Source organism: Lepus europaeus, chromosome 1, assembly GCF_033115175.1.
Source record: "Lepus europaeus isolate LE1 chromosome 1, mLepTim1.pri, whole genome shotgun sequence".
In the NCBI taxonomy this organism is placed as follows: domain Eukaryota; kingdom Metazoa; phylum Chordata; class Mammalia; order Lagomorpha; family Leporidae; genus Lepus; species Lepus europaeus.
The window spans coordinates 177,398,326-177,424,605 of NC_084827.1; the positions used below are offsets into that span (position 1 = coordinate 177,398,326).

General features: G+C 54.2%; 1 protein-coding gene across 1 annotated transcript in view; it reads right to left on the minus strand.

Moving 5' to 3' along the window:
• The window catches only part of NGEF (neuronal guanine nucleotide exchange factor), a 101,136-nt gene extending 75,840 nt beyond the window's left edge, over window positions 1–25,296 (minus strand). Inside the window, exon 1 of the mRNA XM_062193544.1 lies at window positions 25,169–25,296. The gene's annotated coding sequence lies outside the window, so the exon portion shown is untranslated. The remainder of the gene's footprint in view (window positions 1–25,168) is intronic.
• Between the last annotated feature and the right edge of the window lie 984 nt (window positions 25,297–26,280).

Genomic DNA, 26,280 nt, shown 5'->3' on the forward strand with positions numbered 1-26,280 from the left:
TGGAGGCAGTGTCAGTTTCAGGAGGGGAGGGGGGGGACCCCAGATGTGAGAGAAGGGTGGGGTGCGGACTTTAGAAGCAGGACTAGGGCTGAATGCTGTCCGTAGAAGGGGCAGAAGGTTTGGTGGCTGAAGGGGTGGCCAGGGACTTTCAGGTAGGGTTCAGGTAGGGGCTGGACGTGCAGGGCAGGGTGAGGCGGTGCTGGGTCAGGTGTGTGGCCCGGCCTGGCCTCTCTGATGTGTATGTGTTGGGCCCTGAGGGGAGGAACACAGAGAGCCAGCCTCAGGGCGGCAAAGCCTTCTGATGGGGCTGGCATCCTGGCACAGCTAAGGCACCGCCTACAGTGCTAGCATCTCCTAAGAGCACTGGTTCGAGTCCCAACTGCTCCACTTCCAACCCAGCTCCCTCCTAATGGACCTGGGAAAGCAGTGGAAGATGGCCCCAGTCCTTGGGGCCCTGCACCCATGTGGGAGACCCGGGGGAGTCCCAGCCCTGGCCACTGTGGTCCTTTGTGGAGTGAGCTGTTGGATGGAAGATCTCTCCCTGTCTCTGTCTCTTCCTGTGTCTATGTAACTCTGCCTTTCAAATCGATAATCGAATAAGTTGTTTTTTTTTTGTTTGTTTTTTTTTAATAGAAAGCTTTCCAATGGGATTTGTTATTGGCTTGCTCTTGGCTCAAGAGAGGGAAAAGTACAGATTCATCCTGGGCTCCCTTGAGGCCATTAAACTAATGAAGCCGGAAGTTGAGATTAGAGGGAGGTGGGGCCTTTGGCAGCAAGTTCTACTTGGAAATGGTCCATCGTGACAAAGCACCAAGAAAGCGACCTTGTCAATCAACGCAAACTCGGGAGGTACAAAATAAAAGGGTTTTACGTGGGGTCTTGGGAGCTGCAGTCTGTGTGACACAGGTTCAGATACGTCTGAGCCAGTGCTACCAGGAAGGCAGGAAAAGCAGGGCCTTGGACGGGGCATTTGGTGTGGAGGAGGGGCAGGAGCCGCGCGGCCAATACAAGGGGAAGAAAAGAGTGCGCAGCGGAGTGGAAAGGCCCAGAACCTCTGGACACAACACCGTCGTCTGCTTGGTTACGTGGGTGCAGGTGCCGGAGGTCAAAGGGTGGAGGTGACTCGGGTCACGTTCCCTGACTGCGAATCATCTCCTGCAGGGAGGAGAGAACGCAGACCCAGGGAGATGAGGGAGCGTCCTCCACGATGCTGAGTTCCAGGCCTCTGCATTCTGGAGCCGCTCTCTTCCCACAGCCCAGCCCCAGGGACCTTCCACGCGGCACTCGGCAAGCGGACAGAAAGAGCCACACGGTGTCCGTGCCTGGGAAAGGATGGGTCAGGCGCGAGCAGGTGCAACAGAACTCGCTGACGTGGATCCCACACCTGAGACGCAGATGGAGGGACAGAGGTGGAGGCGGGCTCTGTGTCCACATATAGACACTGCGGCGGGAGGAGAGACCAGGTATCCTTGTGGACAGAAGTGGCCAGGGACAAGCATAAGGGGCAAGAGGGGTCACAGGTGGGGTCTAGGCTGCGGAAGGCCAAGTGTAAATGAGCCGACGTGGGGGATGGAGCTGGAGAAGGCCTTGGGCAAAGAACAGTGCCGGTGATGGAATTTTTTTTTTTTTAATAGGCAGAGTTAGACAGTGAGAGAGAGAGAGAGAGAGACAGAGAGAAAGGTCTTCCTTCCGTTGGTTCACCCCCCAAATGGCTGCTACGGCTGGCACACTGTGCCGATCCAAAGCCAGGAGCCAAGTGCTTCCTCCTGGTCTCCCATGCGGGTGCAGGGCCCAAGCACTTGGGCCATCCTCCACTGCCTTCCCAGGCCACAGCTGGACTGGAAGAGGAGCAACTGGGACAGAATCTGCCCCAACTGGGACTAGAACCCGGGATGCCGGCGCTGCAGGCAGAGGATTAGCCAAGTGAGCCGTGGCGCCGGCCAGACAATGGAACTTTAAGAGCAGCTTTGAGTGCAAGACTTGGAAGCCTGCTTCTTGGACATAGTGAGTGCTTAGCCCAAGGGGCTGGATGAAGGAGCAGCTGGCAAGGAGGAAATTGGAGTGAACTTAGAGATGGGGGGCGCGAGGAAGGCTGCCAGGCCCCCAGTGACATCCCCATCTACTGGAGGGGCAGGTGCTTGCCGGGCGCCAACAGGCAGCACGAGGCCTGTCTGGCCCACACGCGTCCCCTTCCTTCTGGTGTGTGGGGAGCTCCAGCATTTGTCCCTTATCGTCCCAAGCGCAGCGCAAACTCTGGCGTTAACAGCTGCTTGTGTAGACCCCAGCTCCCCGCACCCCGCGAAATTCTCCATAGGACCACACCACAGCCACCTTGGCCCTGGAGGCTGAAATTAAGATCCAGTTCACCCAGTGAGCATCCTAATAAGATTAAGAAGCACTGCTAATGATCAACTTGTGCCTTAAAGTTCTTGAAAAAGAAAGACACCCAAATGGGCAGCAGGCGTAGGAAACGGTGCTGGGGTCACCAGTCATGGGGAAATGCAGACGAAAAGCACAACACGCGATCACCTCCCTCCCGTTAGGATGGCTGCCACCACAGAACAAAAGACAGTGCGTGTCGGGAGCTGGCACACCTGTGGGTGGAAATGGAAATTAGTGCAGCCATTATGGGAAATAGCACGGAGGTTCCCCCCCCGAAATTAGAAGTAGAAGTATCCTATGACTCAGCACTTACAGGGATGCAGTCAACGGAGTAGACCTGCCCCGTGACTCAGCACTTCTGGGGGTGCATTCAAAGGAAGTGAAACCAGGGTCTTGACGCAATATCTGCACCCCCAGGTGAACTGTAGTCTGATTTACAGCAGCCGTGGCACAGAGATGAACTAAATGTCCGTCAGTGAGTGACACACATCAATGAAATATTATTTAGCCAACAAAAGATGAAATGCTGCCATTTGCAATCAAACGGATGAGCCTGGAAGACTGGTGCCATACAGAGATAAGAAAGGGCACAGATGCTTCGCCTACTGCAAAAGATGCTGGTTAGGATGCTCACATCCCAAGTTAGGGAGTACTGGGTTCAAGTCCCGGCTCTGGCTCCCGACCCCTGGGAGCTCACGCACACCCTGGGACGCAGAAGGCAATGGCTCAAGTGCTTGAATCCCTGCCACCCACACGGGAGACCTGGATGGAGTTCGTGGCTCCTGATTTTGGTCTGGCCCAGCCCTCACCATTGTGGGCATTCAGGGAGTGAATAAGTAGATGGGAGCTCGCTCTCTCTCTCTCTCTCTCTCTCTCTCAATAAATACATATTTTAAGTGAGGTTCTTTTTAAAAAGTAATTTAACTTATATGAGCGGGTCTTCAAAAAAATTCATGGAAAGTACATATTGTGAAAAAATGATGCACATAAAAGTAAACTTGTCTATTAATTCCGTTTTCTCATGGACTGTGGAAACGCCATCACATGTGGAATCTAAGGACGTCAAATTCGCCGAAGCAGAGGGTGGGACAGTGGTGGCCAGCGGCTGGGAGAGAGGGGGTGGGAGATGCCGGCCAAAGGGCACGGACTGCAGTTAGGACGTGAGCAAGCTCCGAGGATGGCGTGTGCGGCTCGGCCGGGGCGGGGTGGGACGTGTCCACTGATTCGATCACAGTAATCATTACATGTTGCCTGCACGCACCCCATGTATCAAATCACTACATGGCATCCCTTGAACATTCTCAGTCTCGGTTAATCAAATAGTGAAAATATTGGTTAATTAAATATTGAAAACCTTATGCACAGTTTATAAATCCCAAGGTGAAATGGGGGGACGAGCGCCAAGCGGGGAGCAGAGAACAGTGGTGGAAGCCTCGCTGCGCGCGGAGTAGGATTTTTCCTGCTCTGGAATCGCTGCCGAGCCCACCCCTGCTGCGGCGTGGATCTGCCAGCAACCCCGAGGGAGTCCTGGAGGAGACGTGGCCCCTACAGCAACGCCCCCTGGAGGAGACATGGCCCCTACAGCAACTCCCCCTGGATTACAGAGAGAGAGAAAGAAGGGAGGAGCCTTGCTTCTGGGGGCGCCACCTCCCCGGGAATCCTGGAAAAGTCTGGGGGCTCTGGCTGTTGCAGGTATTCGGGGAGCGAGCGGGGATGGACGATCACTTTCTCTCTGCGTTTCAAATAGCAAGAATAAATAAATAAACCTTTCGAGGAATAAAATGAGTAGCAGAGAGTCTCAAAAACAGACATAGCCAGCTCTAAAACCCAAAAGAGGCAGGGAGGTGATGGGGCCCGGCCAGGACCCCCCAGGAGCCTCCAGGAGCCCTGCTTCCCACCTGGGAGGTGATGGGGCCTGGCCAGGACCCCCCAGGAGCCTCCAGGAGCCCTGCTTCCCACCAGGGAGGTGATGGAGCCCAGCTAGGACACCCCCAGGAGCCTCCAGGAGCCCTGGTTCCCACCAGGGAGGTGATGGAGCCCAGCTAGGACACCCCCAGGAGCCTCCAGGAGCCCTGGTTCCCACCAGGGAGGTGATGGAGCCCAGCTAGGACACCCCCAGGAGCCCTGCTTCCCACCAGGGAGGTGATGGAGCCCAGCTAGGACACCCCCAGGAGCCCTGCTTCCCCCCAGGGAGGTGATGGGGCCCAGCCAGGACCCCCCAGGACCCCCCAGGAGCCTCCAGGAGCCCTGGTTCCCGCCAGGGAGGTGATGGAGCCCAGCTAGGACACCCCCAGGAGCCCTGCTTCCCCCCAGGGAGGTGATGGGGCCCAGCCAGGACCCCCCAGGACCCCCCAGGAGCCTCCAGGAGCCCTGGTTCCTGCCAGGGAGGTGATGGAGCCCAGCTAGGACATCCCCAGGAGCCTCCAGGAGCCCTGGTTCCCGCCAGGGAGGTGATGGAGCCCAGCTAGGACACCCCCAGGAGCCCTGCTTCCCACCAGGGAGGTGATGGGGCCAGGACCCCCCAGGACCCCCCAGGAGTCCATCTTCCCACCAGGGAAACGCTGCCCAGCGGAAGGGGAACGTAAAACTGCTTCAGAGATTAGATTCCCCTGGATCCAGAGACAGACTCAGAATGGATTGTTAAATGAGATGTTTTAATCGTTTAGCAAAATATCCTCAGTGTGATGTACATGAAATTGAGGCAATCTCGCCCGCGCTGGGAAGTCCTACCACAGTACAGCAACAGGAGATCAACTGACAAAGCAGACTGCCAGCGCCCAGTGAAAACCTTTGGTGATGAGACTGGCAGGCAAATGGCACGCGTGAAGGGCGCGGTGAGCTCCACAGACACGGGACAGCGAGCAGTCGGGGGCTCCAGCGAGACAGGGTCCCTGCTGTCACCATCAGCGACACTTGTTTTCTATCTCTTCTTCTTCTTTTTTTTTAAAGACTTACTTATTTTAAAGGCAGAGTTACAGAAAGGGAGGGAGAGATGATATCTATCTATCTATCTATCTATCTATCTATCTATCTATCTATAGAGAGAGATGATAGAGATCTTTCATCTTCCATCTGCTGGTTCACTTCCCAAATGGCCACAACAGCCAGGGCTGGGCCAGGCCAAAGCCAGGAGCCACGAGCCAGGAGCTTCATCTGGGTCTCCCACGTGGGTGCAGGGGCCCAGGCACTTGGGCCATCCTCTGCTGCTTTCCCAGGTGCGTTAGCAGGGAGCTGGATGGGAAGGGGAGCAGCCGGGACCCCCACCAGTGCTCATATGGGGTGCCGGCGTCACAGGCTGTGACTCAACCCACTGGCCTCAGCAACATATTTCTGGAGGTTTGGGTCTGCTTGATGAAATGCAAAACAAATAAGTTTTCAGGAAAAAAAAAGAAACAATCATAATTTGAAAGTTACATGGATTATATGACTATAGAACCCAAAAAGACCAACTGAAACTGTTGGAATTAGAAAGAATTCACCCCAGGTCCAAAAATAGCGTAGACTCGATGCCTGTCAACAAACGCAGACGCCAATCATGGCAGTAACAAAACCAGAAGACTCAAGGTAGTTATTATTCTTTTTTTTTTCTTACAAAAATAAATAAATCTAAGGCCCAGTGCTGTGACATGGCTGGCAAAGCTGCCACCTGCAATGCTGGCATCCCATATGGGCGCTGGTTCAAATCCCAGCTGCTCCACTTCCCATCCTGGGAAGGCAGCAGCAGATGGCCCAAGTGCTTGGACCCCTGCCATCCAAGTGGGAGATCCAGATAGACCTCCTGGCTCCTGGCTTTTGGCCTGGCCCAGCTCTGGTTGTTGTGGCCACTTGGGGAGTGAACCAGCAGAGGGAAGATCTCTCTCTCTCTGTAACTCTGCTTTTCAAATAAGTAAATCTTAAAAAAATCTAAATTTATTTTTCACTTTATTTGGAACACACACACACAGAGAAAGACAGAAGGAGAGAGAGAGAGAGAGAGAGGGAATCTTCCATTGGTAACTCAGTCCCCAAATGCCTGTAACAGCCAGGGCTGCACCAGGCCAAACCAGGAGCCCAGAATTCAATCTGGGTTTCCCACTTGGACAGCAGAGATGCAAGCACTCCAGCCATCATTGCTGCCTCCCAGGGTGTGCGTCAGCAGGAAGCAGCAGGGTGGGAATCCAGGGCTTCTGAACTGAGATGAGGGGGGTGTCCCAGGCCCCTCCTTTTAAAATGGATAGATAACATTGCACGGTTTTCATCACGCATACTGCCATGTTTTGAAGATATAGCTGTAGTGGAGTGGCTAAATCTAGCTGGTTAACAAATGGATGACCTCATCCGGTTGGCATTTTCGTGGGTAGAGAACATAACATCCACTCTCTCTACATTTTTAAAGAATCCATTATGTTATCAACCACAGCCACCTCACTGCACAGTAGACCCCATGAGATGCGCTCCTGTCACCTAACTGTAGGGAGACGGGGAAAAGGCCTCATGACATTGGCCTTGGAGAGGATCTTTTGGACAAGAGCTGCAAAGCACGGGCAGCAAAAGCAAAAACAAACAAATGGGGTGAACTGAACCAACAAGCAGAGGAAACAGCAAAGAGACAGCCTGCAGCAAGGGGGACCTGTTTCATCGAACCAGGAGTTAATATCTGAAATATTAAGTCACTCAAACAGCCACACAGTGGAAAACAAACGTGAGGCGTAACACAAAGCCGAGTGACCACGTTAAAACTGCTGAATCGACGTTTCTCAAACGAAGGTACACAAATGGCCAACAGATGCATGACAAGGTTGTCCAGCATCACTAGTCGTCAGGGCAAGGCACGTGCTCACCACAGCGAGCTAGCACGTCGCCCCAGTTAGAACAGCTATGACCAAAAACCAAGAGATGACAGGTGTTCGCAGGGCTGTGCAGTGTACTTGTGCGTTGTTGGTCAGGATACAAAATAGTACACCCACTATGGAAACATCCCGGAGGTTCTGGAAAGAATTAAAAGTAGGAGTACCACATGATAAACAGCTTAATAAAAACAAACTACGCAAAAGGTTGTATATCACAAAAGCAAGGATACAAGAGGAGGCATGTATGTTCAGAGGCCGTTGGTGTTTTATGAATGGAAAACCACACTACACATATGCCAGTTCTCACTGTTAACAGTGTTAGTGGCAATCTAAAGCCCTCATCAGAATGTTCAGACAAAACGATGGGCAGGCAAGATTAGCTTAAACCTTTTGAGAAACAAAAATAATAAAGAGAGCCTACTTGTCCCAAATGTTACAAAAAGTTACAGTAATGAGAAGAACGTGCTATTGGTATATGACAGTCACTCAGTGAAACAGGATGGCCAGTGCAAACCGAATGCTTATCTATAAAAATGCTATTTTAAACAAGAGTCATCACAAATATAAAATAATGAAAGGTTTACAAAGCCAGACTAAAACATCAGAGAATTGCAGACCAATGTCTTACTAATACAGAAGTCCTCAACAAAACACCAGCAGGCAACCCAGTAATATTTAAAAAGATTTATACCATGACCAGCTAGGCTTTATCCCAGTAGTGCAGGTTTGAGGTAACATGCAAAATCAATCAATGTAATGCACCCTGCGAGTGGGTTAAAGGGCGAAAGTCACATGCCAAATCATCACGTCAGCACGTCATCACACCAACTCATCACACCATCTCATCACACCATCTCATCACATCGTATCATCACACCATCTCATCACATCGTATCATCACATCACCAGATGCATGGCAGTTGACAAAACCCAATGCCTTTGGATAGAAACACTCAACAAAGCAAGCACAGAGAGGATTCTAACCTGACAGAGGATTCTGGAAGCGCCCCAAATAATTTAGCACAGTACTTAGTTGTGAAAGACTTGATCTTTCCTTTTATGACCACTTCTATTACTCCACATTGTAATGGGGGTTCCAACCAAGGCAATTAGTCAAGAAAAAATTGGAAAGGAAGAAGTTAACTGTCTCTATTCAGAAACAAAATGATGTTGTATAGAGAAAATCCTAAGGAATTTCGTAAAAAAAAAAAGTTGTTAGAACTAATAAACAAGTTCAACAAGGCAGCAGGATATAATTAATATATAAAAATTGATTGCATTTCTATACAGTAAGAAGGAAAAACATAAATGAATTTTAAAAATTTCAATTACAATATCATCATAAATAATAAATACGAATAATTTTCAAAAGTGCAAAACCTAGATTCTAAGAATTCCAAATTGTTATTTAAATAAATTTTTAAGAATAGCTAATAGCTGGTGCTGCGGCTCAATAGGCTAATCCTCCGCCTGCGGCATCAGCACCCCGGGTTCTAGTCCCAGTCAGGGCGCCGGATTCTGTCCTGGTTGCCCCTCTTCCAGGCCAGCTCTCTGCTATGGCCCGGGAGTGCAGTGGAGGATGGCCCAAGTGCTTGGGCCCTGCACCCCATGGGAGACCAGGAGAAGCACCTGGCTCCTGGCTTCAGATCAGCGCCATGTGCCGGCCGCAGCGCGCCCCGCGGCAGCTATTGGAGGGTGAACCAACGGCAAAAGGAAGACCTTTCTCTCTGTCTCGCTCTCTTTCACTGTCTACTCTGCCTGTCAAAAAAAAAAAAAAAAAGAATAGCTAATAAATAAAGACATCCCACTTTTATGAATCAGAAAAATTAACATTACTAAGATGGCAATATTCCTAAATATATATGTACAGGTGCACATATATACATACTCAGCACATCCCAATTAAAATATCAAGTATTTTCTTTGAAGAAATTGATAAGCTAATTATAAAATTCATCTGAAAATTCAACGGACGCACTCCAAAACAATCTTGAAAAAAAACACAAAGTTGAATTCACACTTTCTGATTTCAAAGTCTACTACAAAGCAGTATTAAGATAGTGTGGTTCTGACACAAGGATAGACCTAATAGGCAATAGAATAGGATTGCAAATCTATAAATAAATGCACACGACTATGGTCAAATGAGTTTGGCAAGAGTGCTAGACCATTGAGTAAGAAAAGAACAGTTTTCAACAAGTGATGCTGGGCCAACAGAGTATCCACATGCCAAAGAATGAATCTGGATCCCTACCCCACACCATATACAAAAACAGCTTAAAATGACCAAAGATATCATTGTAAGAACTCAAGCTAAAAAGCTGCTAGAATGGACGCAAATCTTCGTAACACTGAATCAGGCAATGGTTTTCCAGATCAGACACCCAAAGCACAAGCAATGAAAGAAAGAAATTGGACACCATCAACATTTAAAACATGTGCATTTCAAAGAACTCCATCAACAAAATTCTCACAGGAGCCAGCACTGTGGCGTACCTGCTTCCCCAGCATCCCACAAAGGTGCTGGTTTGAGTCCTGGCTGCTCCAGCTCCCTGCTAATGGCCTGGGAAAGGCAGCAGAAGGTGGCCCAAGTGGTTGGGTCCCTGCCGCCCATATGGGAGACCCGGATGGAGCTCCTGGCTCCTGGCTTAGGTCTTGTCCAGCCCCTGCTGATGTAGCCATCTGGGGAGTGAACCAGTGGTTGGAAGATCTCTCTCTTTTTTTCTCTCTCTGTCTCTCCCTCTCTCTCTGTAGCCCTGACTTTCAAATAAGATAAATAAGAAATTCTCATGGAGTAGAAGAAAATAATTATGAATCATATTTGATAAAGGATTTCTATCTAGAATATATGAGAGGTCATCCAAAAATTCACGGGAAATGTGTATTACGAAACTATGCATGGATTTAAAACATTTCACATCAATATAAATTCATATTTTTAAAAAAAGATTTATTTTATTTATTTGAAAGACAGAGTTACAGAGAGAGGTAGAGACAGAGAGGTCTTCCACCCGCTGGTTCACTCCTCAGATGGCCCCAATGGCCGGAGCTGCACTGATCTGAAACCAGGAGCCAGGAGCTTCTTCTGGGTCTCCCACATGGGTGCAGGGGCCCAAGTGCGTGGGCCATCTTCCACTGCTTTCCCAGGCCATAGCAGTGAGCTGGATCAGAAGAGGAGCAGCTGGGACTAGAACCGGCGCCCATATGAGAAGCTGGCACTTCAGGCCAGGGCTTTAACTCGCTGCACCACAGCGCCGGTCCCCTAAATTCATCTTTTAATTCCATTTTGCACAAACTTTTAAAATCCCCCTTATATTACAAGTGCATTAGACAACTCAACGATAAAAAATTCAATTAAAATATGGACAAAGTTAACAGACATTTTTCAAAAGAGGAAATCCAAATGGCCAACAGACACATGAAAAAATGCTCAGGATCCCTAGCCATCAGGGAAATGCAGATCAAAACCACAATGAGGTTTCACCTCACCCCGGTGAGAATGGCTCACATACAGAAATCAACCAACAACAGATGCTGGCGAGGATGTGGGGAAAAAGGGACACTAATCCACTGTTGGTGGGAATGCAAGCTGATAAAGCCACTATGGAAGACAGTTTGGAGAGTCCTCAGAAACCTGAATATAGCACTACCACAGGACCCAGCCATCCCACTCCTTGGAATTTACCCAAATGGAATTAAAGGGGAGAAAAAAAGAGCCATTTGCACCTCGATATTTGTTGCAGCTCAATTCAGAATAGCTAAGACATGGAATCAACCTAAATGTCCATCAACGGATGACTGGATAAAGAAACTATGGGATATGTACTCCGTGGAACACTATACAGCAGTAAAAAACAATGAAATCCGGGCATTTACAACAAAATGGAGGAAGCTGGAAAACATCATGCTGAGTGAAATAAGCCAGTCCAAAAGGGACAAATATCATATGTTCTCCCTGATCGATGGCAACTGAACGAGTATCTAAAATGATACCCATTGAAGTTAAATGGACACTATGAGAGACAATGACAGGATCAGCCCTTGTCTTGACTGTTGAGGAACAACTTACTATTTTATTCCTTTTAGTATTTTTGTTGTTGTGGTTGTTGTTGTTGTTGCCCTGTTTGTTCTACATACGACCACTGGTTGAACTCTGTAATCAATGCACAATCATTCTTAGGCGTTTAAAATTAACAGAAAAGTGATCTCTGTTAAACATAGGAGTGGGAATAAGAGAGGGAGGAGATATATAGGTTGGCACATGCTCACTCGGACTTACCTCCAATGGTGGAACTAGAAATGTGCCAGGGGATTTCAAGTCAATCTTACCAAGGAGGCAGGTACCAATGCCAGCGCACTTGGTAAAGTGATAAGTATAAATACACAACCGATCAAAAAGATAGGGTATGTGTCGAAGAGATTTCACAAATAAGACCAGTGTAAGCAAATAATGAAGGATAGAATTAAAAGGGAGAGAATGATCCTGCGGGGGAAGCAGGACACACAGCAGACTCATAGAATGGCAAACGCCCAAAACAGCACTCCTGCCTCAGAATCAACCCTTGGGGCATTCGGATCTGGCTAAAAGGTCCATGAGAGTCTCACAGGCATGGAAAGCCATGACACGATGGCAAAAAACAATCTAAATGAAAGACCCTGGTGAACAAGACCCCAGCAGAGGAACAGACCATCAAGGAGAGAGGCGCCTTTCTCTGAAGGGAGGAAGGAACCTCCACTGTGACATGGCCTTGACTAAACAAGTTCAGAGTTGGTGAACTCAAGGGACTTCCATAGCCTAGACAGCTCATAGCAAGAGTCTCGGGTGATTGCTGACGTCATAAATAAGAGTGCCAATTGTTAAATCAACAATAGGAGTCACTGGGTACATGCTCCCCACGTAGGATCTCTGTCCTTAATGTGTTTTACTATGAAACTTAAAAACACTACTAATCGAACAATACCCTATACCTTGTGCGGTTGTGTGATTGAAGCCGTTGAAATCCTTGCTTAGTATATACTAAGTTGATCTTCAGTATATGAAGGTAATAGAAAATGAAACTCGATAAAGGGCGGGATGGGAGAGGGAGAGGGGAGGGCCACGGGAGGGAGGGAGGTTGGGGGGGGCACAACAATACAAAAGTTGCACTTTGTAAATTCACATTTATGAAATAAAAAATAAAAAAATTAAAAAAAAGAAATTAAAAAAAATATGGACAAAGTTTCTGAATAGACATTCTTCCAAAGAGAACATTGAATGGCCAGTCAGCACATGGAAACTTGTCCAACTTCCTTAGCCATCAGGGAAATGCAAACCCAAACCACCCTGAGAGACCACATCCACTAGGGTGTGTGTTTATGACAGAGGGGCCGACGATAGCAAGCATTGAGAATGTGAAATGGTGCAGGTACTTTGGAAAACAGCCTGATGGGCTTTCCAAAGGTTAAACATTACCCAGGTACCGTATAGCCCAGCGATTCTATTCCTAGGTGTCTGTCCAAGAGAAAGCAAAACATACACCCATGCAAATAGTTGTGCACACGTGTGTTCAGCAGCACGAATAGTAACTATGGAAGAGTTAAGAATGGAAACACCAACACGTCTGTGAGCTGATGGATGGATTACCAGATATTCATACAATGAGGCATGATTCAGCCACAGGAATAGGATGCGTATGGACGCACACGACATGAGTGAACCTGTAACCCGTTTTGCTAAGTGAAAGAAACTGTCTCTTGTATGACTGTGTTTACCTGAAACACACAGAGTTGGAGAATCCATGGAGACAGAAGGATGATGAGTGGTTGCCTAGGGCGGGGGGGGGGGGTGAGGCAGGTGGGGAGTGAGTGATGCATAATGGTTACAGGATTCCGTTTGGGGAGATTAGAAAATATTAAAAATTTCATTTGGCGATGATTGCACAACTCTGGGGATACAATAAAAACCACTGAATTGTACACTCTAAGTGGGTGAATTGTGTGCAATATTAATTATATCTCAATAAAGTTGTTATGTAAAGAAAGGAGAGGTGTGGAGTGAGCATTTGGTGCAGGGCTTAAGATGCCATTTGGGGGCCGGTGCCGCAGCTCACTGGGCTAATCCTCCGCCTGCAGCGCTGGCACCCTGGGTTCTAGTCCCAGTTGGGGCACCGGATTCTGTCCCGGTTGCCCCTCTTCCAGGCCAGCTCTCTGCTGTGGCCCGGAAAGGCAGTGGAGGATGGCCCAAGTCCTTGGGCCCTGCACCCGCATGGGAGACCAGGAGGAGGCACTTGGCTCCTGGCTTCGGATCGGTGCAGTGTGCCAGCCGTAGCAGCCATTTGGGGGGTGAACCAATGGAAGGAAGACCTTTCTCTCTGTCTCACTGTCTAACTCTGCTTGTCAAAAAAAAAAAAAAAATACCATTTGGGATGCCTGCATCCCACGCAGGAGTGCCTGGGTTCATGACCTGTTCCAGCTTCTGGTCCGTGTGCACCCCAGGAAGCAGCAGGCAGATGACAGCTCACGTGCTTGGGTCTCTGCCACCCATGGAGGAGACCAGGATTAAGTTCCTGGCTTCTTCCTGGCCCAGTCCTGGCTGTCGCAGGTATCTGGGGGGTGAACAATCAGATGGGAGATTCCCTCTCTCTCCCTCTCTCCCTCTCTCCCTCTCTCTCTCTCTCCCTCTCTCCCTCTCTCTCTCTCCCTGATCCAGGAGAGACTTAGGGGTTTTAGAAGGAGAGATGGACACCCCATCTTCCCCACGGTGCTGCATTTGATCAGTGTTTGGTGGGGACCATCCTGCAAGGGTGCTCACAGACAAGCAGCAGGAGGCGGTTCATCCATGTGACCACACAGCTGTGAGCTGCCAGCTCCGAGCAGCGCAGAGGGCTGGGATGGGTGCACGTCCTTTCGAAGGAGGAGGGGAGGGCATCCTTGCAGTGGGGTCACGACCGTCATGGAGAACAGCTGAGTAGCTGTGAACCTGCTCTAGCCCACAGCCAGGCAGGTGAGGCCAGATCCCTCTCCTGGCCTCCAGTCCACCTTGAAACCCCAGGGGAAGCCATACAAGGAGGCGTCTCGCCTTGTGCAGCATGACCTTCTGGTGTCCCCTCCAAGATAAACACTTTGTGAAATCCCCACCCAGGTCATTGTTCTCTGGACAGATTATGTGTAAACCAGGAAAAATGTGGAAGCAGCAGCACGTACCAAAACTGGCAACTTTGGGTTGGGATGTGTCGATCATCAGCTCTTCTCTCTGGTTTTAATTAACCAGCTTGGTATGTTGTCTGGTTGAATTTAGAAAACCTTTGTGGACAAGGATAGAAGAATGCCTAACATTGTAGTCTCTGGGGAAGAGGGCAGATCCCTGGGTCCCTTCCATGTGACTTTGGTTTCAATGAATTGTTCGGTTAAATTATGAAGAGGGCGGGGTGGGCACGGTAAACAGTTAGTTCGCTCCTTCATATGCTTAAAAAATCTAACTCTATTGTAGGATACAGACAAGCCTGCCCTGGTCTGTGTTGTGTTGCTACAACAAAGGCCTGGAGGCCAAATTACTTACAAAGCAAAGAGGATCAGTTGGCTCCTAATTCCGGAAGTTTCAACAGCACAGTGCCTGTGTCCTGGGGAGGTCCCCAGCTCATGACAACACGGTGGAGGGCAGAAAGGGAACCAGACAGGCCCTGAGGGGGCCAAGCATGTGAGCTGGCCTTGCTTTTATGACACTCTGGAGCGAATTAGCCTGATACCTAATCCATCCCTCGTGACAGCCATTAATCCCTTCCGAGGGAGGTGCCCGAGAGGTAACAGCCTTCCACTGGGCCCCAGCATAATATGGCTACACAGGGAGTCGGGCGAGCCTCCAGAGGCCAAACGATTATCCAAACCTGAATCTTAAGCGCACAGACTGCTGGAGGTCCACAAAGTGACCAGAGCCAGACACAGCCATCGGACACATGGCTCGGAATCTGCTGCGAAAGCTTCCCAAGGCTGCCTCGGGGCCACTTGTCCCTGTCCCCATGGCTAACCTCTGTCTTGTAACGGCACGGACCCCCTTGGCCTGTTTGGGTGGGCAAAGTAGATGGAGTTGCTCCACACACTCTCCTTCGTGCCTGGCTTCTCTCTGTGACCTGTTGCTTGTGGGTCCCAGCCCTGCTGTCCCGTGTCCCATTGCACTCGGTCTTCCTGTCTATAGCAGTGGCTGTCACGGGCAGTGGGCCCCAGAATCAGCTGTGGAACTCAGGCGCGGGTTTCTGGGGTCTTGCTTTTCTAACAGGCCCCCAGATGCTGCTGCGACCCAGGCACCACCCTGCGAGGGTCCCCCTTTCTCTAGGGAAGGAGCCTGGCCTTGGTGTAGCTGCTACTTTCAGAAGTCGTGGGGATAGCAGGTGTCGCAGGGCTGGGGCAGTGCGGGGACGGGGCTGGAGCTCCCGGGCCAGGTCCCGACCCCACAGGCCTGTGCAGTGACAGAGAGGACCCACGTTCTCTGAGGTCCTGACCCCACAGGGCCCCTGTGACTTGGAGCCTGGAGGCCGTGTGGCTCATGGCCTTCTAGCCCTTTCAGAAGTCAGCACGCACCTCCTTGGGGGGAGATTTCCAGAAAGTGATCTGGTCTGCCCTGGGCTGGAAGGCCCCAGCAGCCAGCTGCACACAGCACCGACGGACCCCTCCCCGTGACCCCGTGTCTACCTGGCTCCCTCGGCCCCCTCCAATCTCGCCTTCCCCATCCTGGGCCTGCAGGTGCATGTGGGCGGGGCTCCCAGCGTCTCTGGGGCTTCCCGCCTCCCTGCTGAGGTCTGGGGTTCTCTCCTCCCCAGGTCACCTCTGTCCTTTTCTTTCTTACTGGCTTATCTGCCCCCAGGGCTTTTACCCGAGGCTCTTCCCAGAGGCCCTGTCCCGCTCTGGGCTGTGTGTCTAACACAGCGCCACCCTCCCGCCAGCATTTGCACACCCCCAGGTGGCAGGGAGCCATCCCGCAGCTCTGGGGGGTGGAGCCTGGGAGATCAGCTGGGGGCTGCAGGCATCCTCCCGCCCCCTGGGCTCAGGCCACCGGGCTGAGGACAGCAGTGACCGGGCTGAGGACAGCAGTGACCGGGCCAGCGGTGGTGGCTGGGACAAGCACTCAGGAGAGCTGCGCTGAGCGGGAGACGCTGTGTCCCCCGCTCTGGTCCTCAGGGCAGCTTGAGTGTGGGGTGACTGTGGGTCCCTTTTGGAGATGGGGAGCCAGAAGCTCAGAGACGTGGCCAGCTGGCCAGTGGCTGAGGTAGGAATTGAATGCGGGTCTTCCAGGCCCCAGAGAAAGGACAGGTCTCAGGCGTGACCCACACAGGGGAGGGTGGGGGCTTGGCCTGCAGACCAGCTGCCCTGATGGGGGAGTGGAGGTCAGGGCCAGCCCCGGCCCTGTCTGCAGCCATCGGCCTGTCAGCCACAGAATGCTCAGGAACCCCTCCCTCCATGCTGAGGGAGTTCCGGGCACTTTGGAGGTAGGGGTTCAAGGCAGGTGCAAGGGTCCTGTGGCCGTGGGCAGTCACCCACAGGCTCCTCACTGGGCAGTGAGTGGCTGGTCAGCCAGCTCCCACCTCGTGCAGCCTACTAGGTGTTTTTTTTAGGGGGGAGGGTACTCTCCTTCTCTCTGTTGTCTAAATTGGGCTGCAGCTAAGAGACCCCTGAGACCAGGGTGAGGTTAGGAGTGGCTAGATCTTCCTAGAACTTCCGGCAGAGTGAGGGGACGGCTCTCCTTGGGCACTGGACACACCCCCGAGCCTCAGCTCCCCATGCGTGGGCTGATGCCCGTGCCTACCTCCCACTCTGCCGTCCAGCACGGGGCCTTGGGGCCTGGGTTCCGCCACCACTGAACACGGCTGTGTCCCACACAGGGCTGGGGCTCGGGGCCCCAGCAGCTCAGAGAGAAAGGAATTCCCTAACATCCTCCATTGTCCAAACACGAGTGTGCCCCTCCCCTGGCCTCTTCTGGAACATTCTCTCTTCTGTGCATCGCTAGGGACTGAGTGAGATCGTGGTGTCTGCCGCCAACAACCCCACCCCCACCCCCAGGCTCCTGGCAACTAAGCGAATGACCTGCTTGTTTATGGCGCTCTTACTTTTGGGCGGATGAAAAATCAAAGGTGGTCGCTCAGCACGAAAACAGGTGTTTGGAAAAAAAGGACTGAGGGGTCTGTCGGAGCCCCCGCGGGGGCTGTGTCCCAGAGCCACGTCTAAGCCTTGTCTGGGCCTGGCTGCGGGGCTGCTGGCCCTGCTCTGTGACACCTGGCGTGGGCGCCGGCTGCCAGGGCGGTGAAGTTTGCCGGGTTTGCTGCCTCCACACAGGGCACGAGCCTTAGGAGGGAGTGAGCCGGGGACCAGGACCGGGACCAGGACCAGGACCACTCCCAGGGTGAGCCACCGCCCTTGGCAAGTTCCCCGCCTGCTGTGGGCAAGGTCTGCCCATCCCAGTCAGAGGGAGGAGGCCAGGGCTGCCGCGCAGCCGCAGCGGGGAGCAAACACTGACGGTGAGCAATGCCCTCCCCGCAGCCAAGCAGGGCTGTTTACGGGAGGAAGCGCGCGCCCAACACTGGGTCTTTGTTGAATTCCAGGAGGGGGCCCCTGGGCACGTCGGAGTCGCTGTGAGCTCATTTATTAACCCGTGTGCAAGGACACTTATAAAAAGTCCTGCTAAAAAGGACAAGACCAGTACTGGTGTCCTAGCCGTTAGGGCTGCCTTAGCAAAGTAAACACTGGGCCTTAAACAGCAGCGTCTGCTTCTCGTTCTCGTCGGAAGGAGGCTGCAAGTCCAAGGTCAGGGCTCTGCTCCTGGCTCGGGGACCCCTCCCGCCGCGTCCTTGCGTGGCCTTTCCTGTGTGTGTGTGTGTGTGTGTGGTTGGCCGGGTTGGGGGTGGAGAGGGGGAGCGAATTTCTCTCTTCCTCTTCTCAGAGGGCATTTGTGCCACTGTGGGGGCCCCACCCCAGGGCCTCCCCCAGACCCCTTTTCCCAGACCCACCCCCGTGGACTTAGGGCTTCCACGTAGCACTTTGGGGGAGGCACAGACACAGCCCACAACTCGCTCCATCCCCAGTCTCCATGCAACCTGATTTCTCCAGATGGCGCTGGGGGATCAGCGTTCATGCCCGCCCCCTTCAGGGAGTTTGCACATCCTCAGCCCTGGAGGGGCTCCCGGAGCCTCCCGCCCACTGGCAGAGTGACCTTTGACCTGGGAGGAGTCAGCATGAGGCTGGGCTGTGCCCTTGGACCTAAGGTGAGGATGGGGGTGACGCTGAGCGAAGCTGTGTCCAGCTCTGTGCTGGCCCTGGGCTCCAGCAGAGCAGGCAGAGGCAACCCCCTAACACCTCTTCTCATCTGCAATAGAACGTGCCCCTCTGGCCTCCTTCCCTTCTGGAACCTTCCTCACAAGACGCTAGGGTTGCCTCACAAGCCTGTGGGTAGGAGGGGGACGACTCGGGCCCTGGGCCAGGTTTGCTGGGGGGGGTCCGGTCGGCTGGGGTGCACAGAGGTGGGGCCCGGGGATCAGACCTCTGACGGCACAAACAGTAGTGGCAGGGACAGGGACCTGAGGGCCTTTCACTCGAGGTAGTCTCAGGACCTGGTGAACTCTAGGTCATTCCCGGCCCTCGCATGGGGTTGGAGCTGAGGCTGCGAGAGTCGAGGAGGGATCAGTTGAACACCCAAACATCGACAGCTATTGTATTAGTCAGCTCTTCAGTACTGCAAGGAGACACTGGGCAGCTCACTTTATAGAGGAAAAAGTACGGCGTGGGAGGTTCCTGTCCAACCCTGGGCAGCCTCATCGGCTGGGCGTCGTCCAAGGGCGGTGGAGCGGCCAGGACAGAGCACACGCCGGGCAGGGCTCGCGGCACGCCAGGAGACACGGAGAGCCCGGGCCTGCCTCAGGCTTTCTCTGAGGGCGCTCCCCATGGCCCAGGGCCCTCCCGGACACCCTCCCCTAGACACCGAGTCTCCACCCTCTTAGTACCGTCAGGGTGTAACACCCCGTGTGAGTACAGGATCCAAACCATAGCATCTATGTGTTGCTATGTGTGACAATGGAAGCAACATTGTACAAGCTGTTCCCGAGGGAGCCAGGGAGGCAGGACCTAGTCATGTCCCCAGCTGCTGCCTGGCATTGAACTTGGGTCACCTCTACCCTTTGACCTCGGGCACCCGGAACAAACAAAACAACCGTGCGCACACACGTGCCCAGAGGCTCGAGGCACGGCCATTTCCGTTCTGTGCACACAGCCGCACCTTTGCCTCCGCCACTCGCTCGGCCCCTGGGCCTTCTCTGCACTCAGTCTCCCTTACGAGCCCCTGCGCGTTCTGGGAACACGAGCGCTCTCCGAACCTGTGTCACCTGTTTTGCAAATCCTAAACCCCCGAATGAGGCCCCTTGCACCTTGCAGCTTCTGAGTTTGGACGGATCAACCATGTTCCTGGAAAAAAATCCAATTAGCACTTGATGCCTGTGATCTCATAAATATTAATACTTAGGGTGGCAATAAATACGGTAGGGAATGTAAAGCCTACTTGCAGAAAATATTAGTGGTGCAAGTAGCATGTAAATACAGTAAACTCGTAAATGTGAAAACTAAACCAATGACATTCAGGGAGCACGGACATCGGTGGGGTGGACCAGACACCAACAGCACCCTCCGTCCCATGCTCACATCCTCTCCCCGTGCCGGCGTGGGCCTGTTCCGAGCAGCACCAACAGCTGGGAACTGCTGTTTAAAAAATTGAGTTGAAACGCAGGGAGAGACCATCCAGCAGCTGGGTCACTCTCCAAATGCCTGTGACATCTGGGGCTGGGCCAGCCCAAAGCCAGGTGCCCAGAACTCCATCCGGGTCTCCCATGTGGGTGACAGGGGCCTGAGCACTCACGCCATCCCCTGCTGCCTCCCAGGGTGCACATCAATAAGAAGCTGAATTGGGGCCTGGCACGTGGCTCAGTGGGTTAAAGCCGCGGCCTCAGTGCTGGCATCCCATATGGGCGCCGGTTTGAGTCCCGGCTGCTCCAGTTCCGATCCAGCTCTCTGTTATGGCCTGGGAAAGCAGTAGAAGATGGCCCAAGTCCTTGGGTCCCTGCACCCATGTGGGAGACCAGGAGGAAGCTCCTGGCTCCTGGCTTTGGCCTGGCTCAGCTCCGGTCTATGTGACCATTTAGGAAGTGAACCAGCGGATGGAAGACCTCCCTCTCTATAACTCTGACTTTCAAATAAAGTCTTTTAAAAACTAAACAAGCTGAATCAGAAGTGTAGCTTAGACTCAAGCACACACTCAGGTCTGGGATACAGGCATCCCAGCAGCACCTTAATCGCTGAGCCAAATGATTGCCCCATAGAAACTTCAAAGAAATGCAGGTTCTTGGGCCCCACCCAGAGGCCCCGGGCATGGGGCGTAGGCCTGATGTACCAAGCCCCCGCCCCCCACGCCAGGGAATTCCGCCGCGCATCCACTCTGCCTGCTCCTTCCTCCCCTGACCTCAGCAAGGCTGAGCTCCTGGGGAAAGCCTGTGCCAAAGGCGGTCTGCACGTCCAGGGTGGGCGCACACGCGCATCCAACCCCAGCGCTGTCAAGGGCTGCTGTTCTTATGGCTCCTGCACCCCTGTGCACCTGACACGCCTGCGCTCCAGCCATAAATAACCCACACTCTCCTGGGGGGTTGCCAGGGCAGGTGTGGAACCACGGCACAGCTCTGGCAGGTGTGAGGGGCCTCCCCATGGCAAGGTGACCCTCAGGGACCTGCCTGGGGGCTGCTCCAGGCTTCTGCTCCCAGACCCGCTGCAGTGCGGGGCGCTCCCTCCCGCAGCCCCCACCCTGGCCTGCTCCTGCTGTGTTCTTGAGCCCTGGAGGTCGTCTCCCTCCCGGCTCGGTTCTGCTGCGATGTGCAGCTTCCCTGGGCAGCTTCTCTAACGCCCAAATCTCCCCCTGAGGCGTCTGCCTGTTTGTTCCTGGCCTGGGCTGGGAAGCCCCTCCACACACAGACCACCCTGGCCTCCCCATCTGTCCGTCGGCCCCTTGCTGTACCAGCAAACCGTCCCTATACACCTGCCTGCCCCAGGCCAGGCCCTGCTACGACAAAGGTGTAGTCTGGGCCCAGTGGGGCGGTGGGCGAGCAGGCCAAGATGGCCACACCACGACGCGCAGGCCCCAAGCTGAGGTCTCCTTGGCTGGCAGCAGATCATCCAGGAGTCCCGCCAGTGCCCACGGTGGGGTCTCTGATGCCCCTGAGGCTGGCACACTCCAAGACTGCTCAGGTCACACCGAGCGTGTGTCCAAGTCGCATGCCAGGCCCTCCTCTTGCTCCAAATTGACCACGGCCTTGTGGCCCTCACTTTGCTTTTTTCCAGCAGACTCAGATTTAATGCACATTGGCGTCGTGTGCGCCCCTCGCTCGGGTGAGGGCAGACAGGTGTCGCGGGGCGTCACGGCCGCTGTGCAAGACGGGCCAGCAAGCCGACTGCGTTTCTCCAGGGAGCATCTCCCGTGTTCCCAGCAGGGACCAGCTCCCACCTTCTCCGGGCCCAGCCTCCCACCTGCCTGGCCCTGCCCACCTTGTCCTTGAAATTGGAGACCTTGGAGAGCGCTGCCCACCCACCCTGTCCACAGCCCTGCCTGTGCCTTCGCTCCTTCTCCTTCTTCCCCCTCTCAGGACCCGACATCCCCTGCCTCACTTCCCGAGGACCCCTCCCTGGCTACCCGCTTTCCCACACCTGCTCAAGGCTGCTGGCACCCAAGGCTGCTGGGCCTTACCAGATTCACCTGTTCCTTCTCCACGACAGACATTGCTAATCAATTGCAGTATGCGTTCCGTTTATACTGGGCCTTACCAGATTTACCTGCTGCTTCTCCACGACAGACATTGCTAATCAATTATGATACATTTTCCCTTTAGGCAGGGCCTCACCAGATTCACTTGCTCCTTCTCCACAACAGACATTGCTAATCAATTGTGGTATGCTTTCCCTTTAGGCTGAGCCTCACCAGATTTCCTGGCAGCGTGAGGATGGCTCAGAGCCAACTCGTGAGCAGGTCCTGTCTGCCGTTATGTGACCAGCAGGCTGCTCAGCCTTTCCTCACCTGCCCCTGCAGTGATGGCAAATCCATCAACCGGGTCGGAAACTGGAGCTCTCTCCCTGCCTGAGCCCCATCCGGCTCCCTGAGCGTCACGGGGCTCCCAGTGTCCTGACGCTGCGCCAGGGGGCCCGGAGCTGGCAGGGCCGCTCCTCCGTGTGTCCCCACATGGGGGACGGTGTCGGAGAGCAGCGCTGGGGCTGCTCCTACAGCCCAAAGACACAGGCCCTGACACCAGCAGGTAGCAGCTACACACCAAGCACTTCTGCCCACAGTCTCAGCCCGGAGGTGAGGCTCTCCAGTCCTCCCTCTGGGCGACGGCGCCTGCGTGATCACAACGCACACCCTTCTGTGAAAGAATGAAACCCTAGAGGAGCCAGGCCCTGCAGGCCTCGGGCAGCTGGAGGAGCCTGCAGGTGTCAGCAGTGCCCTTGGCCCCCTCCATGTGGCCCAAGGTCAAGGATACCTGCATCTGTAGGAGGTGATGCTAGGGGAGTTGATAGCAGACGGTGGATGCTCCATTCTGTATTTCACTTCTGGCTACACAGCCAAGGGCCACTTGGATATTTATGATGTCCGTCGCGGGCCACACAAAGTTGTCAACAAGTTGCCAGCTCCTGACGTATTGAACGTCGAGTTCCACCTGCAGCTGCCTTGGCAGGGGTGGACCGAGTGACCTCCGGATGTGCCCCACCCCTGGCCAGGCCTCATGTCCTCTCGAAGCCCTGGTTTGTCTCGGGTTGGAAACACGCATTAGTGCGCCACGTAATGTTTTCTGACTTGTCTCGACTGGCACATGGGGTCCAGTTCTGTGTCCAGGTCCAGGGTCCAGTTCTGATGACTGTGTACATCAGGTCACGGAAGGACCAGGGCAGTCAGCGTCTCCATCACCGTAACCTTTGCCCCTGCTCCCCCGTGTGCGCATTCGCTGTGCTGTCTTGGAGCTCTGTGGAGGTACTCACTCACACAGGGCCTTCTCCCTCACCGTACCCCTGGGCGCTGAGCACCCAATGTTTGCAAACTCATCATGGCCCTGGGTGATTGGCGGTCAGAGTTTCTCACTGTGGGAGACACCAAGGCTGGTGCTGGAAGCTCCAGCCAACAGTGGAGGTGCCTGAGGCAAGGCCACGGGTGCTGTGCACAGAGGGAACGTGGTCCCCCCACCCCCCGGCAAGCTGGCCATGCACATCCCCAGCCCCAATCTCTGTGAGCCTCTGGGGTCCAGGCATCAGGGCTGAGGGTGCTCCTCCCCTCCAGACAGGCCTCACTCTTCCCCAGGCCACACTCCAGCTTCCCCTGCTAGGCTCCCGTGCCCCCTCACCAGGAACGTGCACCCCGTGAGAAAGTGGTGGTGCAAGGAGCCTGTGGTGTTGAGTTAAGGTGAGGGTGAAAGAAATCACTACCCGTTCCCCAGTTAGAGAGCCTGCGCTTACGATGCAGAAAACCAAACCCATCAGAGTGGTTCCTAAGCAACGTGATGATACCAAGCTCGAAGGCAGCCTCCTCCCTGAAGGCCTCCATGATCTTCCCTTTTGTGACTCCCTTCCACCCCCACTTGAATGCGTGATTTGTTTGTTTGGGCGAGTTGAGGCAGAAGGCTCGAGAACTGGCCTGACCAGGCTCTCAGATCTTCAGTCGGCTGCCTGAGTAGTTTTCCTAAAGGGAGATGCTGAGGGACTCTCCCCGCAAATGTCCACTCTGGTGCCCAGACGGGGTGGTCTCCCTGGCGCTGGCTTCAGGGGCTGCTGTCCCCCAAGGAAGGGGGACGTGAAGGCCTTGTGGGCCTTTCCTCTGCTCCCCAGGCAGAGCCCCCACCCCTCTTCTGTCCTCTGCCCCAGCAGGTGCCATGGGGGGCTCGGAAGAGAGGCGGCCCCAGGCTCCCAGGTGAAGCCCCCGGCTCAGCTCCACCACCCGATCGCTGTCCCTAGGCGGGAGGTGTCCTGGGTCCCCTCTGCCAACCCAGTGACCACCTCTGTCCTGTCCAGAGAGCTCCAGACCCCAGGAGGTGCTGCCTTCTGCCTTCTTAAAGCTAAGCAACCCCAAAGGGCAGCCCTCGCTGGGGCAGAGGGGAAAAGACGGGGACATTCTCAGTGGGCAACTGGAAGCAGAGGGGAGGGGCAGTGAATGGGGACAAGGGACACAGGGGGAGGGGCGCCCCCACCAGGGGGCTCACGGCATGAAGATAAGCGCTTTTCCAGAACTGTCCAAAGAGGCCGGTGTGGAGTGTGAACAGCCCAAACATTGCTCAAGACCGAAAACAAGAACCAGAGCCACCACATCTGAGAAGACGCGCCCCGAGCGTCTGAGTCACACCATGCCCCAACCTGAAGCCACCCAGGTGCACGGATCTGGAAGCTTCTGCCCTCCCTCTGAGCAGGGGAGGGCCGTGGCTGAAGAGTGACGTGCAGCGAGCTATCCCCTCTCGGCTGTGACGGCCCAAGGGTGCTTCCCGACCCTGACCCCTGGGCCACGGGGATACGGGAGTCCCAGCGTCTCCCAGTTTGCATGTACGTGCCCCATCAGGGTCGGCGCCCTGGGCAGGGGACTTGGGTGACCACAGGGCCCCGCTCTCAGACGGTCCCAGCTGGGTCTCACGCTCTCTGCTGCGGTGATGAAATTCTCCATGACTTTTCCACAAAGGCCCTGTGTTTTCCTGTGGTACAGGTTCCTGACATTAAGTAGCCCCCTGCCCCCAGCCATGGCGGGAGAGGGCAGCAGGCAACTGCTCCCCTGACCCCAGGGCAGAACCCAGCCCCTCGAAGCCCCTGATGGAGAACGTGCGCTCGTTCTCCATGGGTGCTTGGGTGGGGGGTCTCCCTCGGACCAGCCCTCACAGGAATCTCTCCCGCATCTCTCATTGCATTTCATTCAAAAGGTACCAAAGCCACTTGCTCACCTGCCTGTGAGGAGCTCCTGGCGGCTGGGCTGCCCTGGCCTGTCCGGGCGACTCCCAGCAGGGCAGTGGGTCCCCGGCTGAATGCACAGACCGTCCGCTTTGTCCCAGAGAGCACACGGCCGGCCGTGTGCCTTTGGACCCGCCTCTGCTCAGAGCTGGCCCCGTGCCCGTGCCCACCCCTTCCTGCCTGGGTGTCTACCTTCCTGGGCCCCACAGGCACCGCCAGGGCAGTGACCACACGCCTGATCCAGAGTCCGCGAGGGTAAAGACCAGGGCCGACTGGAATCCCCCTGCCCCGGTGCAAGGTAACGCTGACTGCCCCACAAAAGGGACCCCCAGCCCACCTGACTTAGCAGACACAGGCATGGCAGGCCAGCTGCACAGACTCAGATCTGAGACCTTTGGCTTCTCCTACGCTCTACTCACTGCTTACAGATGGCCATGTGGCCTCAGGACCCTTGCTGCTTTGGGAAGCGTCTTGCTCCATTATTATTATTATTATTACTCTGGCTAATAACTTCTTTCTACTTGGTGCTCACTGTTTGCAGGCACCGGGCTAAGTACGTAACACAAGTTCTTCATGTAATCCTTGCGCTGTCACCACGAGCCATGAATTACACCCATTTGAAAGATGCAGAAACAGAGGCTTGTAGAAGTTGGCCTTGTCCTAAGCTGCATAACCAGTAAGGTAGGGATTCAGGATTCACGCCCAGAGCAACCTAGAACTAAAACCCAGGCTCTTAGCGACTGTCGTCGTTTGCCAAGCTCAGGTAATGTGACGACCATCTGTATAGAAAACCCTGTCAGCCATTGCTCAAGTGGCCCGTCACTGGTGACACAGTCACCGCGGGGCTTGGCCGCTCAGCCCAATGCTCATTTGTTATCGCAGTTCCCATGGGTCAGGAATCTGGGCACGGCTTGGCTGGCTTTCTACCAGGCTGCAGGCGAGCTGTCAGTGTGCCCGGGGCCTCACCTCACAGCCCCGCGGGGAAGGATGCACCTGCAGGCTCCCGACGCTGTTGGCAGGATCGGGTCCCTCGTGGCTGTGGCTGGAAGACTTCTTCGCCTGGCAGCTCCCTCATGATGGTGTGTGATGGTGTGTGACGGTGTGT